This window comes from Tachyglossus aculeatus, chromosome 10 (assembly GCF_015852505.1).
Source record: "Tachyglossus aculeatus isolate mTacAcu1 chromosome 10, mTacAcu1.pri, whole genome shotgun sequence".
NCBI classification, from domain to species: domain Eukaryota; kingdom Metazoa; phylum Chordata; class Mammalia; order Monotremata; family Tachyglossidae; genus Tachyglossus; species Tachyglossus aculeatus.
This window is the reverse complement of record NC_052075.1, coordinates 15,158,181-15,170,838: the sequence shown is the minus strand read 5'-3', so window position 1 is coordinate 15,170,838 and position 12,658 is coordinate 15,158,181. Positions and strand designations below refer to the sequence as shown.

Here is a 12,658-nt window from a genome sequence, read left to right as displayed (position 1 = left end):
TGCATATCGATGTACAGCATGCTGCTCACTGAGTTATATGCTAAATGTGTTAGAAACATTCAGGCGAATGGGAAAGAGTGATATTTTAAAATTAGCTAAAACCGGCCTTGAAATCTAACAAAATTCATTTCACCAATCTAGTCCTGATTAGGCATTATTTTTTCAACCTAGTAATTTCCCTTTAGGTTGACACTTTCTTAGGGAGAGAGCTTGGCCTAGTGGGAATCAATGTGTCTGTTATTGTTGTTGTTTAGTGTACTGTCCCAAGTGCTTAGCATAATGCTCTGCACATAGTAAGCATGCAATAAATACAGTTGACTGACTGAAAGGGGACGTGGGTTCTAAACCCAATTTTGCCATGTTCCTGCTGCGTGATCTTGGGCAAGTGAGCTAAATATTCTTTGTCTCACCTTGCTCGTCAATCAATAAATCAGTTGTATATATGGAGTACTTACTGTGTGCAGAGCACTGTACTAAGTGTTTGGAAGAATACAATATAACAGAGTTGATAAACACATTCCCTATCCACAGGGAGCTTACATCCGTAAAATCTGGGAATAAATTACTTTCCCTCCCAACTTCTTAGTATGCAAGCCTCTTGTGAGATGGAAACTACACCTGATCTGCATAGCTTGTATCTATCCCAGAATTTAGCATTTTAGACTGTGAGCCCACTCTTTTAGACTGTGAGCCCACTGTTGGGTAGGGACCGTCTCTATATGTTGCCAACTTGTACTTCCCAAGCGCTTAGTACAGTGCTTTGCACACAGTAAGCGCTCAATAAATACGATTGATGATGATGATATAGGAAAAGCAGAATAAATTCCATAATCAAGTTATTCAGTCTTTGCTAGGATCAAAGTCCGTTTTAATACTTATTGGAAGAGGCAAATTAAGATAGGTTTAATTACGAATTTAGCAAATATTTGCAGTCACCATGATTTTCAAGAAAAAAACACATGATGATCAAAGCGATAATATTTGTCGTGGGAAATGTGGGAAAGGTACAGCTATTCATATTAACTTTCCTAGATTTGGAGACTATTATGGGACTGCTGTCCCCATTAGGCAGTAAGCTCGTTATGGGCAGGGAATGTGTCTGCTAATTCTGGTGTATTGTTCTCTCCCAAGTGTACAGTGTTTTACACTGGGTGAGTGCTCAATAAATACCACTGATGGATTGAGTCTAATATCAATTGCAATTGCTCTCTACCTCACAGCTTATTAAAGTGCTTGGCACATAATAACATTTAATAAATACTATTACCAACTGCCTGTGCAATTGCACCATGAATGCTACTCTCCCACTTAGAACAGTCTTTTGGAAGCAGCAAGCAGTCATTAAATGCTTCGATCATGACCATCATTATCATCATCATCATCCTTCATCGAGCATCAATTCTAGGCATTTTGAAACAGAATACATAAGTAGGAAGCAACTCCTGATGATTGCAAAGTATCTAGGAGGTTGACACAAGTGGCATAAATATACACTTTTATCAATAACAAAACTGGGGAAGGCCCATGATTAATCTAGCCCAAATTTCTGTCTCTGAAAGTGGCAGCAGGATTACTGTTCATACGGTGATTGCCCACTTTGACATTGATGTGAATATCTCGGCATGTACAATCTAACATCCTTACCTTTCTTTTCCCCCCTCTAATATCCCATTCTGGACTGCTCAATCGTGAATCTATTTGCAGGTCTGTAAAGCATATTGATATTTTCTGCTTGCACAGCTTCTTGTGGCAATAAATCCCCTGCTTACCTCTGTATGAAAACATATTTTCTTCTACTTGCTTTGGAACTACCACTTTAAAGGGCCAATCCCAATAATTGTAATCTCCTTGAAGGCAGGGATCTGGTCTGTCTACACTATTGTAGAGTTTTCTCTGGAGTGTAACCTCCTCTCTAGACTGCAAGCTCCTTGGTAGATTGAAGCACTCTGGTTTTCTAGCACCAGGGTCTTTGATAATGAACAATTCCATGTTCATTTGCCCGCATACATTATAATTTTGAACACTTCAACCTCAATTCGCACCATTCCATTTTGAAGATTCCCCCAACCCTGTCAGTCTATCCTTCCACAAAAACTGCTCTAATCCTGTGATCATCTTGAGCCGTCACTACGATCCAGTGATTTTTTTTTTTTAAAAGATGCATGGCCTAACAGAAAGTGTATATGCCTGGGAATCAGGAGACCCGGGTTCTAATTCCACTTACCTGCTTTGTGACCTTGGGTAGGTCACTGAACTTCCTTGAGGCTCAGTTTGCTGATCTGTAAAAACAATATAATGAATGTGTCTACCAGCTCTGTTGTATTGTACTCTTTCAAGTGTTTAGTACAGTGCTCTGCAAACAGTAAGTGCTCAGTAAATATCAGTGATTGATTATGAGCATCATGCGAGACAAGGGATTGTAGCCAATCTACTTATAATAATAATAATAATGATGGCATTTATTAAGCGCTTACTGTGTGCAAAGCACTTTTCTAAGCACTGGGGAGGTTACAAGGTGATCAGGTTGTCCCACATGGGGCTCACAGTCTTAATCCCCATTTTACAGATGAGGTAACTGAGGCACAGAGAAGTTGTGACTTGCCCAAAGTCACACAGCTGACACTTGGCGGAGCCGGGATTTGAACCCATGACCTCTGACTCCAAAGCCCGGGCTCTTTCCACTGAGCCACGCTGCTTCTACTAGTGTGTCAATCCCAGCACTTAATACAGTGCTTAGCACATAGAGTTTAACTATTATAATCATTGTTATTATTATCATTTCTATACCTTCTCCCACTCTTTTATGTTCTTCCTGCAGTGCAGAAACGAGAAGGGCATGGCATCCTAGGTGCAAAAATTCCATGTAAGTTATTTAATTTCCTATCTCCCTCCTGACACTATTCAGAATAGTGTGTTCACCTGCCAGGAAAATAGTGAAACTTGAGGAAGCCTGAAGCAGGTACCGATTGGGGTTGAGAGTCATTTTTCTAGAGTGCTAAGTAACAAAAGCACTGAACAGATCTCACATCACCTCATTTCAAACTCTCAAAATTTTGCTAACTGTCATCTCCCACATTTTGAACAGAGAAAGCTAGATGGGTGAGTGGGTGAGAGTTAGATAAATGCACAGTCCTTTAAAACATATTCACATACATGCCATACACTACATTAATTCTCCATTTCTGGGAGTGAATAATATGGGATAACATGGAATTAATCTTAATAAAGTTGAGGGGCGGTTCAATGAGTCATTTCCACCTTAGATCATTTAATACTTTTCTACGTAATCATTTATTAGTGTATTTATAGAACCTTGGTAAATGAATTTAAACTAATGCTGTTTAATAAAAAATATTGTGAAACATTTCTGATAAATTATAATCTTAAAATGAATGATGATTCAGGGTGGAATATTGCAGTACAAACTCACCTAATTTTAAGATAATATAGTTTATATTGTACTTTGAAATGGAGCTTCACAAGCATTGTGATTTGAAATCTTTCTGATTAGCTGTAAAAAAATCACATTACTACCCTGAATTTATTTGTTTCTGTTGATAACAAACATGACCAAAGACGGAGGCCTTTAGAATTAATAGTCAAAAAACTCCTCACTTAGAAAGAACATTTTAATTAGGTAATTATAGTGATCATTTAATTAGCCTAAACAATGCAATTTTCAATTGTAAGAAAATACGTTAGATAAGCACAGGTAACCAAATGTTTGCAGAATTAATTTGGAAGAGTTCAGCCTGTTCAATAATCCTCTGATTATATTTTTAAAAAATATATATGCATATGATATATATATATATACATATAGATTTATATATATAGATAATATAGATAGATAAATACCTTCTCTACAGATCATGTCTCCAGCTGACAGTCCACTATTTCACTGAACTAGCACTAGACTGACTTCCTCTAAATTGACATGTCACGTCTAAATCTTATACAGGCTCATTCACAGTAGAGACATAGAAACCATTGAGATTTAGTCAGAAGTAAGAAACAAAGAACCATTTTGTACACTTTAAGTGTTTGATCAAAAAAATCCCATTTCAAAAGCAGCGCTGCTTAATAGAAATGTGATTTTAAATTTACTGAGGTAATACTGGCATTGAAAATTAATCTGTTTACCAATGATCTATTGGCACAGTAATATATAAGCTTCTTTTTGTTAAAGGCTGTTGTTGTCAGTATGTTTTGGTAATGATTTTCATCCATGTTTTGACTAGACATATTAATGAAAGCAGGGAAATTAGTGACCAGAGAAATTTTCCGATGATCTTAAAACGTATTCCCAATAAAGGGACCAGTGGAAAAGAAAATATGTATTTATTCCCCCAACACAATTATACTTCTAAAACACCTTAGATGATTTACTACAAATGTACATATAATTACTAAATCTATTAAGTGAAAATAATATGCCCTTTTAAAAGTACTCCCTTCTCTATTAGAAAAACTTTAAACGGAATTTTAATACACAACAAGATTGCTATTCTTTGGTTTTACTGTGAGTGTCACTCTTATTCCACAGATGATTTAGTTAAATCGCTTCCGTTGGGAGGAAGATAAAAGCCCTTTCTTGAAGGAAAAGATGTTGATAAACAGGTCTGTGGTGACAGTCCTCCCATACTTTCAACCCCATTTCTATAGAAGTATTTTTTCCATGAAAAATGACTCCCTAAGTACAAAAATGGAGATACAGTGGTCATGTGCTGAACATATCAAAGGTCAGGACATGGTTACCAACGTGGCGGTCCTAGAACACTCAAAAAATCCCACTGATGGATTGTTTGTGAACTGTGGACATGCCCTTGGAGGAATTTGGCAATGGGAAGAAAGGATAGTAGGTGTTTTTAATTGAGGATTGGCAGAGAATAGTCGGGGTAGTGGAGGGCCTGTATTCACTTATCTAAGAAGTCATTACTAGGGAGAGGGGATGCAAGATGCCTTGGATGTGTAATCAGGCTTGTAAAGTATTATCTTGCATATCGAGGATGCAGGAAACAGTACCAAGTAGGAGATAGTCCAGTCTGCTAGTCCATTTCTCAGAACCCAGGAACCTAAAAGATGGATCAAAATGTATATCTCAAAGAACAAGGAAATGATCTAAGTTTCCCCCAGATCAACTTACAATAATGCAAAAACAACTGCCGCATGATGGTCACTTTCTATATACATTGAGGGAAAATAAGATTATTTTTCTCCTTCCTTTCTCCCAGGGTTGCACTAGATTATGTGCTTCTAAACGCTTAATGAATATGATCGATTACACTTTCATTCATTCATTGAATTGTATTTATTGAGCGCTTACTGTGTGCAGAGCACTGTACTGAGCACTTGGGAAGTACAAGTTGGCAACATATAGAGACAGTCCCTACCCAACAGTGGGCTCACAGTCTAGAAGGGGGAGACAGAGAACAAAACAAAGCGTATTAACAGATTAAAATAAATAGAATTAATATGTACAAGTAAAATAAATAAATAAATAGAGTAATAAATACGTACAAACATATATAACACTTCATAAGAGCTATACATTACATAAGCATAGACTTAGCCCAGTTTCAGTCACTGCGGCTATTTTACAGTGAGGAAAGAAAAGTACGTTAAAATTGTCTTTGTACATGTCCCCTAGAAAGGCCGTGGTGTAGGACTGTAGGTTTGAGTTGTGTAGTGGATTTCTCCATTTTTGGTATTCGGAGTGATTCTCCATAGTGTTTATTTTCAAATCCACCTGCTCCCTGCTGCTGACCAGAGGTGATGGCAACTTTCTATCACCATCTACGGGCCTTGAAATAGATGCCCCTGCGCAAACACATTGGAATTTTAGAAGCCTGTTGTTCCCTGTTTTTTTTTTTCCATACCCTTCCAGTTAAGGTTTGGGTTTTGTTAATTTAGCTTAGCTAAGGGTTAGAAACAAGATTACGTGGACATCTGCCCGTGCTACAAATGATTATCCCCTGTGTGAACAGTTTTCTGTGGCTTTTAGAATCAATTTTCAAAAAAGCTTTTTTTTCCTGTTTGTTTTCAATCAGAAGGACGATCAGGTCAAGAAAGTTTAGTTTCTTTAATAACAGTTTCAGAGCAGCACCTAGTTAGACCTGAAAACTCAACCAAGCCTGAAACATTTCTCTTTTAATATGAAGGAAGATTCATCAGAAGGATCAAGAAGGGACTGGATGAGTCTTTGAGCTGAAAGATATTAATAACCCACTATTTATCCATTGAGACCATCATGAACCTCAAATCGTTGATATGCATTTTATGGAGGGGACAAAAATTGAAGGAATTCAAAAAATTCCCTTTTCTTAAACTATAGCCAGTAGAAATTCAGTAGTTGGAGTTGATTGATTGGAATCCTGCTATTTTATATTTAATCAACAATATGCAATAATACTGATGCTATTTGTTAAACACTTACTATGGGTCAAGCACTGGGGTAGATATAATTTGATCAGATCAGTCCCTGTCCCACATGAAGGCTTACAGTAAATAAATATAAATAAATATGATGAAACTGAGGCACAGAAAAGAGAAGCGGTGTTGCCAAGTAGAAAGAGCATGGATCTGGGAACCAGAGGACCTGGGTTCCAATCCCGGCTTCAGTGCTTGAATGCTGCTTGACCTTGGGCAAGTTATTTAACTTCTGTGTGCCTCAGTTACCTTATCTGTAAAATGGGGATGAAAACTTGAGCCCCATGTGGGACATGGGCTTTGTCTGACCTGATTATTTTATATCTTCCCCAGAGCTTAGTACAGGGTCTGGCACGTAATAAGCACTTAACAAATACCTTAAAAAATTAAAAAAAAATAAAAAACGACTGGCCTAAAGTCCACAGCAGGCAGGTGGCAGAGCTACGTCTGGACTCCACATGCTCCTATACCCAGAATGTACCTTTTCTGCCACATCATCCTGCCTCTTGAGGATAATGAAGGGCAGTGATGGGCATGAAGAAGGGTTGTTGGGGAGAGAAGAGTTTTAGTGAGATGGTGGCAGCAACTAAAAATGATGTGAGAGGGCTGACAAGGTGAACCTAGGCCAGAAGCAGCAATGGGAAAGAGATAATAAGTACTTTCAGGCGTCCTTACTTTATTGACCCTTCTCCAGCCCTCAAATGAGCCACAGAGAGATGCAGTAGCTCCCTGAGTAAGCAGAGGTGAAGAGGATTCTACCTAGTCTCCCTGCCCACTTCGATGAGATCACATAAATAAGAGATAACATATTTGTTGATTTTGGTTGTTTCTTTTTTTTATTTTAATCATGTGTGAGGTAGAAGATAGAGGAACATCATGGTCTAGTGGAAAATGCACAGGCCTAGGAGTCGGAGCATCCGGGTTCTAATCCTGTCATTGACATTTGTTTGCAGGGTGACCTTGGACAAGTCATTTACCTTCTCTGAGCCTCAGCTATCTCATCTGTAAAATGAGGATTAAATCCTATCACCTCCTACTTTGACTGTGAGTCCCATGTGAGACAGGGACTGTGTCCAACCTGTGTAGCCTTGGACATGTCACTTAAATTCTCTGTGCCTCAGTTTCCTCATCTGTATAATGGAGATTAAATAACTGACCCACTTAAACTGTGACCCTTGTGTGGGACTTGGACTTCATCCTGTACCTACTCCAGAGTTTATCACAGTGCTTGGCACACAGTAAGCACTTTAAAATATGCCATTATTATCACCCTTATTATTCTCCTGCATAGCATGTGGATGGGACTGCCATTCACACACCATTTTTGCCAGCCACATCCTCCGACTGATAAAAATTTCCCCAGCAACAGGATCACCTTCAAATCTAAAGGTTAGCTATATGTGTTGGCTCAGAAAGAAAATAGATATAGACCCACAAAAAGGGGATATCTGAAACACCAGGGGAAGAGGTGAAGCTTGAAGGAGGTAGGTACAAAACAAACCAAAGAAACCGCGTCTTTATTCAGTGAATGGTAAGCAAATAGAATGATTTACTAAAGACAGCTGTGCGGATGAAAATATCAGTGAATTTAAGCAGAGCTTCTGTGAATTCAGGGCTTGAGAATGAAAGCGACTAGCGGGAACTTAGTGATGTTAGATCCTTAAACAATAGGATGAATGTCAAGGAGGATAATCCAAATGAAGTTCCTTCCAGCATGCTGGTGACTCAGTAATAAATCCAACACTGGGTTGATGATATCATTATTATTTTCAAATTCAAAACATCTTTTCTAAATTAGGAATTTTTTTACTCCATTTAAGAAATGAAATCTGTTCTGCATCTATTTCTGGCCCTGACATGGTGCCAGCCTAAGGAGTACAGAGGTGAAGAGGAATGGTTAGAGAGGAGGAGGACAGAACTAAATGAAGACTAGGGCTGTGATGCATAGAGGACAAATGTGAGACAGAAGTGAACAAAGGTGGAGTGTGAACAATGTTGAGAAGAGAGACAGAAAGGGTAACGAAACTTAATTGTCAGTAGATGAGTAAAGTCAATTAAAATTCTCCCTCAGTTGTCTCCCCAAGTTTGTACTATATGGATTGGGGTTACGACTTCACCCAACTTTTTTTCCTTGTACCTTTGTTTTGAGGGGCCAACAGGAGATTTTCCTGAAACTGTTTCTTTTGCCAGGACAAGAAGTTTTCAAAGTTTTCAGGGAAGCAGCCTGGCCTAGTGGATAGAGCTCTGAGAGTCAGAAGGACCTGCATTCTAGTCCCTACTCTGCCACGCATCTGCTGTGTGACCTTGGGCAAATCACTTAACTTTCCTGTGCTTCTGTTTTCCTCATCGGTAAAGTGGGGATTAATCCCATGAGCCCCATGTGGGACATGGACTGTGTCCAACCTGATTAGCTTGTATCTTCCCCAGTGCTTAATACAGTGCCTGGAACTTAGTAAGTGCTTAACAACTACCACAAAAAAGTATTTGGAAGCCACCTATATGGGTGTATGGAAAGGGAGTTCTAGTCCTTGTGATTGGATGATAGGTACACAGTGAACGCTCAGTAGACAGCAAGAAACCAAAAAAATTGGCTAGAAAAAGACAGTGTGATAAAGAGCACTGGCCTCTCCAGATAGCTGTGTTTTGACTACTATTTTTAGTTAGAGAACTATAGACTATTCAAGTTCCCTTATACTAAACGTGAAATATTTTCCTTCGGTTTTTGACTAAGGTCTCTAATTTTCTTTCAGAAAACCTTTTCTTCTGTGTGCTGCGATCTTGTCCTCTAATGACTTTTCTCCAGGGTTGGAGACCTTGCGCTATTTTAGCGTTTTATTTTTATATTCCTCCACCATCAGCTATTTCAGCATAAATGCTGGGGCTACATCCTAAGCGATGAGGAAATTGACACCGAGGTTGTCACTTAGATGTTCAAAATTGATGATGCTTCTTCAAACCCAAGATATCATTATCAGTTCAGGGTCATCTGAAAGGAAATCATGTAGCTGTCAAATACCAGATTGCCATCTGTGTCAAAAAGGACATTAAGTCAATCTTCCTTGTTAAGTCCTCCATTTCAAAAGGTGAAACTTGAGTATTAGTGGGAATTCATGTGTTCATATTCCCCCAAATCAGTATTTTTAATTTCCCATTCTAGAACTTCATTAAAAACAACCACACAAAAAAAAGGGATCATACTAAAAAAAATGGGCAGTTTTCCTGAGAAGGGGAAGCAAGTGGTAAATTATTCAGAAGGAGTTGTGTGTGACTTGAGGAAATGTTACTGTGGTCATATAAAAATATGCTGACACTCTGAGGGCTTCATCTAGGCCTAGTGGAGAGAGCCACATACCTGGGAATCAGAAGGACCTTGTTTCTAATCTCAGCTCTGCCACTTGTCTGCTGTGTGACTTTAGGTGAGTCACTTCACTACTCTGTGCCTCAGTTACCTCATCTGTAAAACGGAGATTGAGACTGTGAGCCCTATGTGGGACAGGGGATGTGTCCAACCCGATTGGCCTGAATCTATCTCAGCACTTATTACAGGGCCTCCCACATAGTATGTGCTTAAAAAATACCACAATTATTATAATTACTGCAATGGAAAATGGAATATGCTGAAGAAATTAGGCTATCTTAATATGGAATAGCAAACTCCTGAAGGAGGACCTGCCTGATTAATTTACAACCTTTCAACTTCCGCTCCACCAAAGCACTGAATCATTCACAACAACCTGAAGCATTTATGTATATATCTTTTTTTTTTTTTACGGCATGTGTTAAAGCACTTACTATATGTCAGTCACTGTATTAAGCACCCGGGTGGATACAAGCTAATCAGGTTGGACACAGTCCATGTCCCACATGGAGCTCACAGTCTTATTCCCCATTTTACAGATGAGGTAAATGAGGTCCAGAGAAATGAAGTGACTTGCCCAGGGTCATACAGCAGACATGCGGTGGAGTCTCAGAATTAAAACCCACAATAATAATAATAATAATAATAATAATAATAATAATAATAATAATAATAGCATTTATTAAGCACTTACTATGTGCAAAGCACTGCTCTAAGTGCTGGAGAAGTTACAAGGTGATCAGGTTGTCCCACAGGGAGCTCACAGTCTTAATCCCCATTTTACAGATGAGATAACTAAGGTCCAGAGAAGTGAAGTGACTTGCCCAAAGTCACACAGCTGACAGTTGGCGGAGCCGGGATTAGAACCCATGAACTCTGACTCCAAAGCCCATGTTTTTTCCACTGAGCCATGCCCTTATCTTTATAAACAGTTGATGAATCAGTGGTATTTATGCCTATTTACTATTCTTTATACATATTTACTATTCTTGTACATATTTACTATTCTATTTATTTTATTTTGTTAATTTTATTTTGTTTTGTTGTCTGTCTCCCCCTTCTAGACTGTGAGCCCATTGTTGGGTAGGGACCGTCTCTATATGTTGCCAACTTGTACATCCCAAGCGCTTAGTACAGTGCTCTGCACACAAAGTGCTCAATAAATACAATTGAATGAATGAATGAATGAATTTGTTGAACAGTTCCTGCGTGCAAAGTACTGTGCTAAGTACCTGGGAAAGGGCAGTACAATAGAATTACTAGACTGGATCCGTGCCCTTAAGGACATAACAATCTATGCTTTATCATTTCCTCCTAGCAAGAATAAACTGTAGTGACTACCTTCCCCTTAGATTCTTTAGAGTTCACTTGAGGGTTACAGAAGAGGAACAACGTTAATCAGGAAGTAATGGAATATTTCCAGCCAGGTACCTGCCTTTCCTACACCTCTCAGGGTCGCAACTGGAGGGTTTCCAGTCCTCTACCAGTCTTGACTACAAGAGGGAGAGTCAAGCAGGGGCATATCCATTCCATTCCTAGCTTGGTCAGTGGCTAATGAGTGGAAGACAATCTGTTACAAGACAAAACTCACCTCTGCTGGACAACAGACGCTTGGGAGAGAGTCGAGTGTAGAGACTCAGGTTAACTGTGTGGAAGGAGGCAGTGGTAAACCTTGTCCATATTTTCCCAAGAAAACTCTGTGGATACGCTACCAGAATGATTGCAGATGGTGGTGGGATGTTCTGGAGAGATGTATCCATGGCGTTGCTATGGATTGTACACAACCTGACAGCAGCAGACTTTAACAACAACCTACCTTCCTGAGGTTCCCTAGAGTTTTTCTTTCAACTTTTCACCATCCCTTGTTTCAAAATCTTCATGAATAGAAAAGGCATCCCATTTGCTGACTCTGCCTGAAGTAGGCCTGCTTGAAGTCAGTCAGTCAGTCATATTTATTGAGTGCTTACTAGGTGCAGAGGACTCTACTAGCTGTCAGCTGTGTGATTTTGGGCAAGTCACTTAACTTCTCCGTGCCTCAGTTCCCTCATCTGTAAAATGGGGATTAAGACTGTGAGCTCCACGTGGGACAACCTGATCACCTTGTATCCCCTGAGCGCTTAGAACAGTGCTTTGCACATAGTAAGTGCTTAACAAATACCATCATCATTATTATTATTATTATTAAGCACTTGGAAAGGCAGGGGGTTGCATGGTTAACATTTGGAGGACGCAGCAACACCAATGAAACTAGAGTCGATGAGTATCTGAAATCACACTGAGTTTCTTCTAAGTTTCCAGCTATTTTTATAAATGAAAGTTTGAAAGTGTTATGCTTTTGCTTTCCTTTTTTTTTCCCTCTATGTGAGAGCTGGCGAATGCTGTGATTCCCCAGGTATTCATTTTTGGTTAAGATCATATTGCTTGATATGGTTATTTTTATAACATAAACCACTTACTGTCTTGGTCTCTGAAGGCATTTGTGTGATTCCTATTAAGATTTCAAAGAAAGATAAAGAAAAATTACTCAAAGAGAGTTCCAATCACTTAACGGCAAGTTTATGATTTTTTTTTCTCTTGAAAATGTGGATCTTTGAAGGACATCTGGATCCTTTCTTAGCACATCTTAATGATCTAGAAAGCCCTAGAATATTAACTAATGGAGCCAGATTGATGCCATATCAATCAATCAATACATCAATAGTATTTATTGAGAACTTGCTATATGCAGAGAACTGTCTAAACCCACTGGGAGGTATGATCCTTTCAATAGGTGCTCTATCTGTTGTGTGTTCAATCTAAGTAAGGGTCATGGAAGAGCATGTATTTCCATCACAGCTGACCCCAGTTTGCTTGGAAAGTATTGGGTAGAGA

The 12,658-nt window shown here is 39.0% G+C and overlaps 1 non-coding gene across 1 annotated transcript; it reads left to right on the top strand.

Annotated features, from left to right (window-relative positions):
- Positions 1-11,230: 11,230 nt before the first annotated feature.
- LOC119933781 lies at positions 11,231-11,368 on the top strand. Its single transcript, XR_005452654.1, has one exon. It is a non-coding gene; the product is annotated as a small nucleolar RNA SNORA7 (small nucleolar RNA).
- The last annotated feature ends 1,290 nt before the right edge of the window (positions 11,369-12,658 follow it).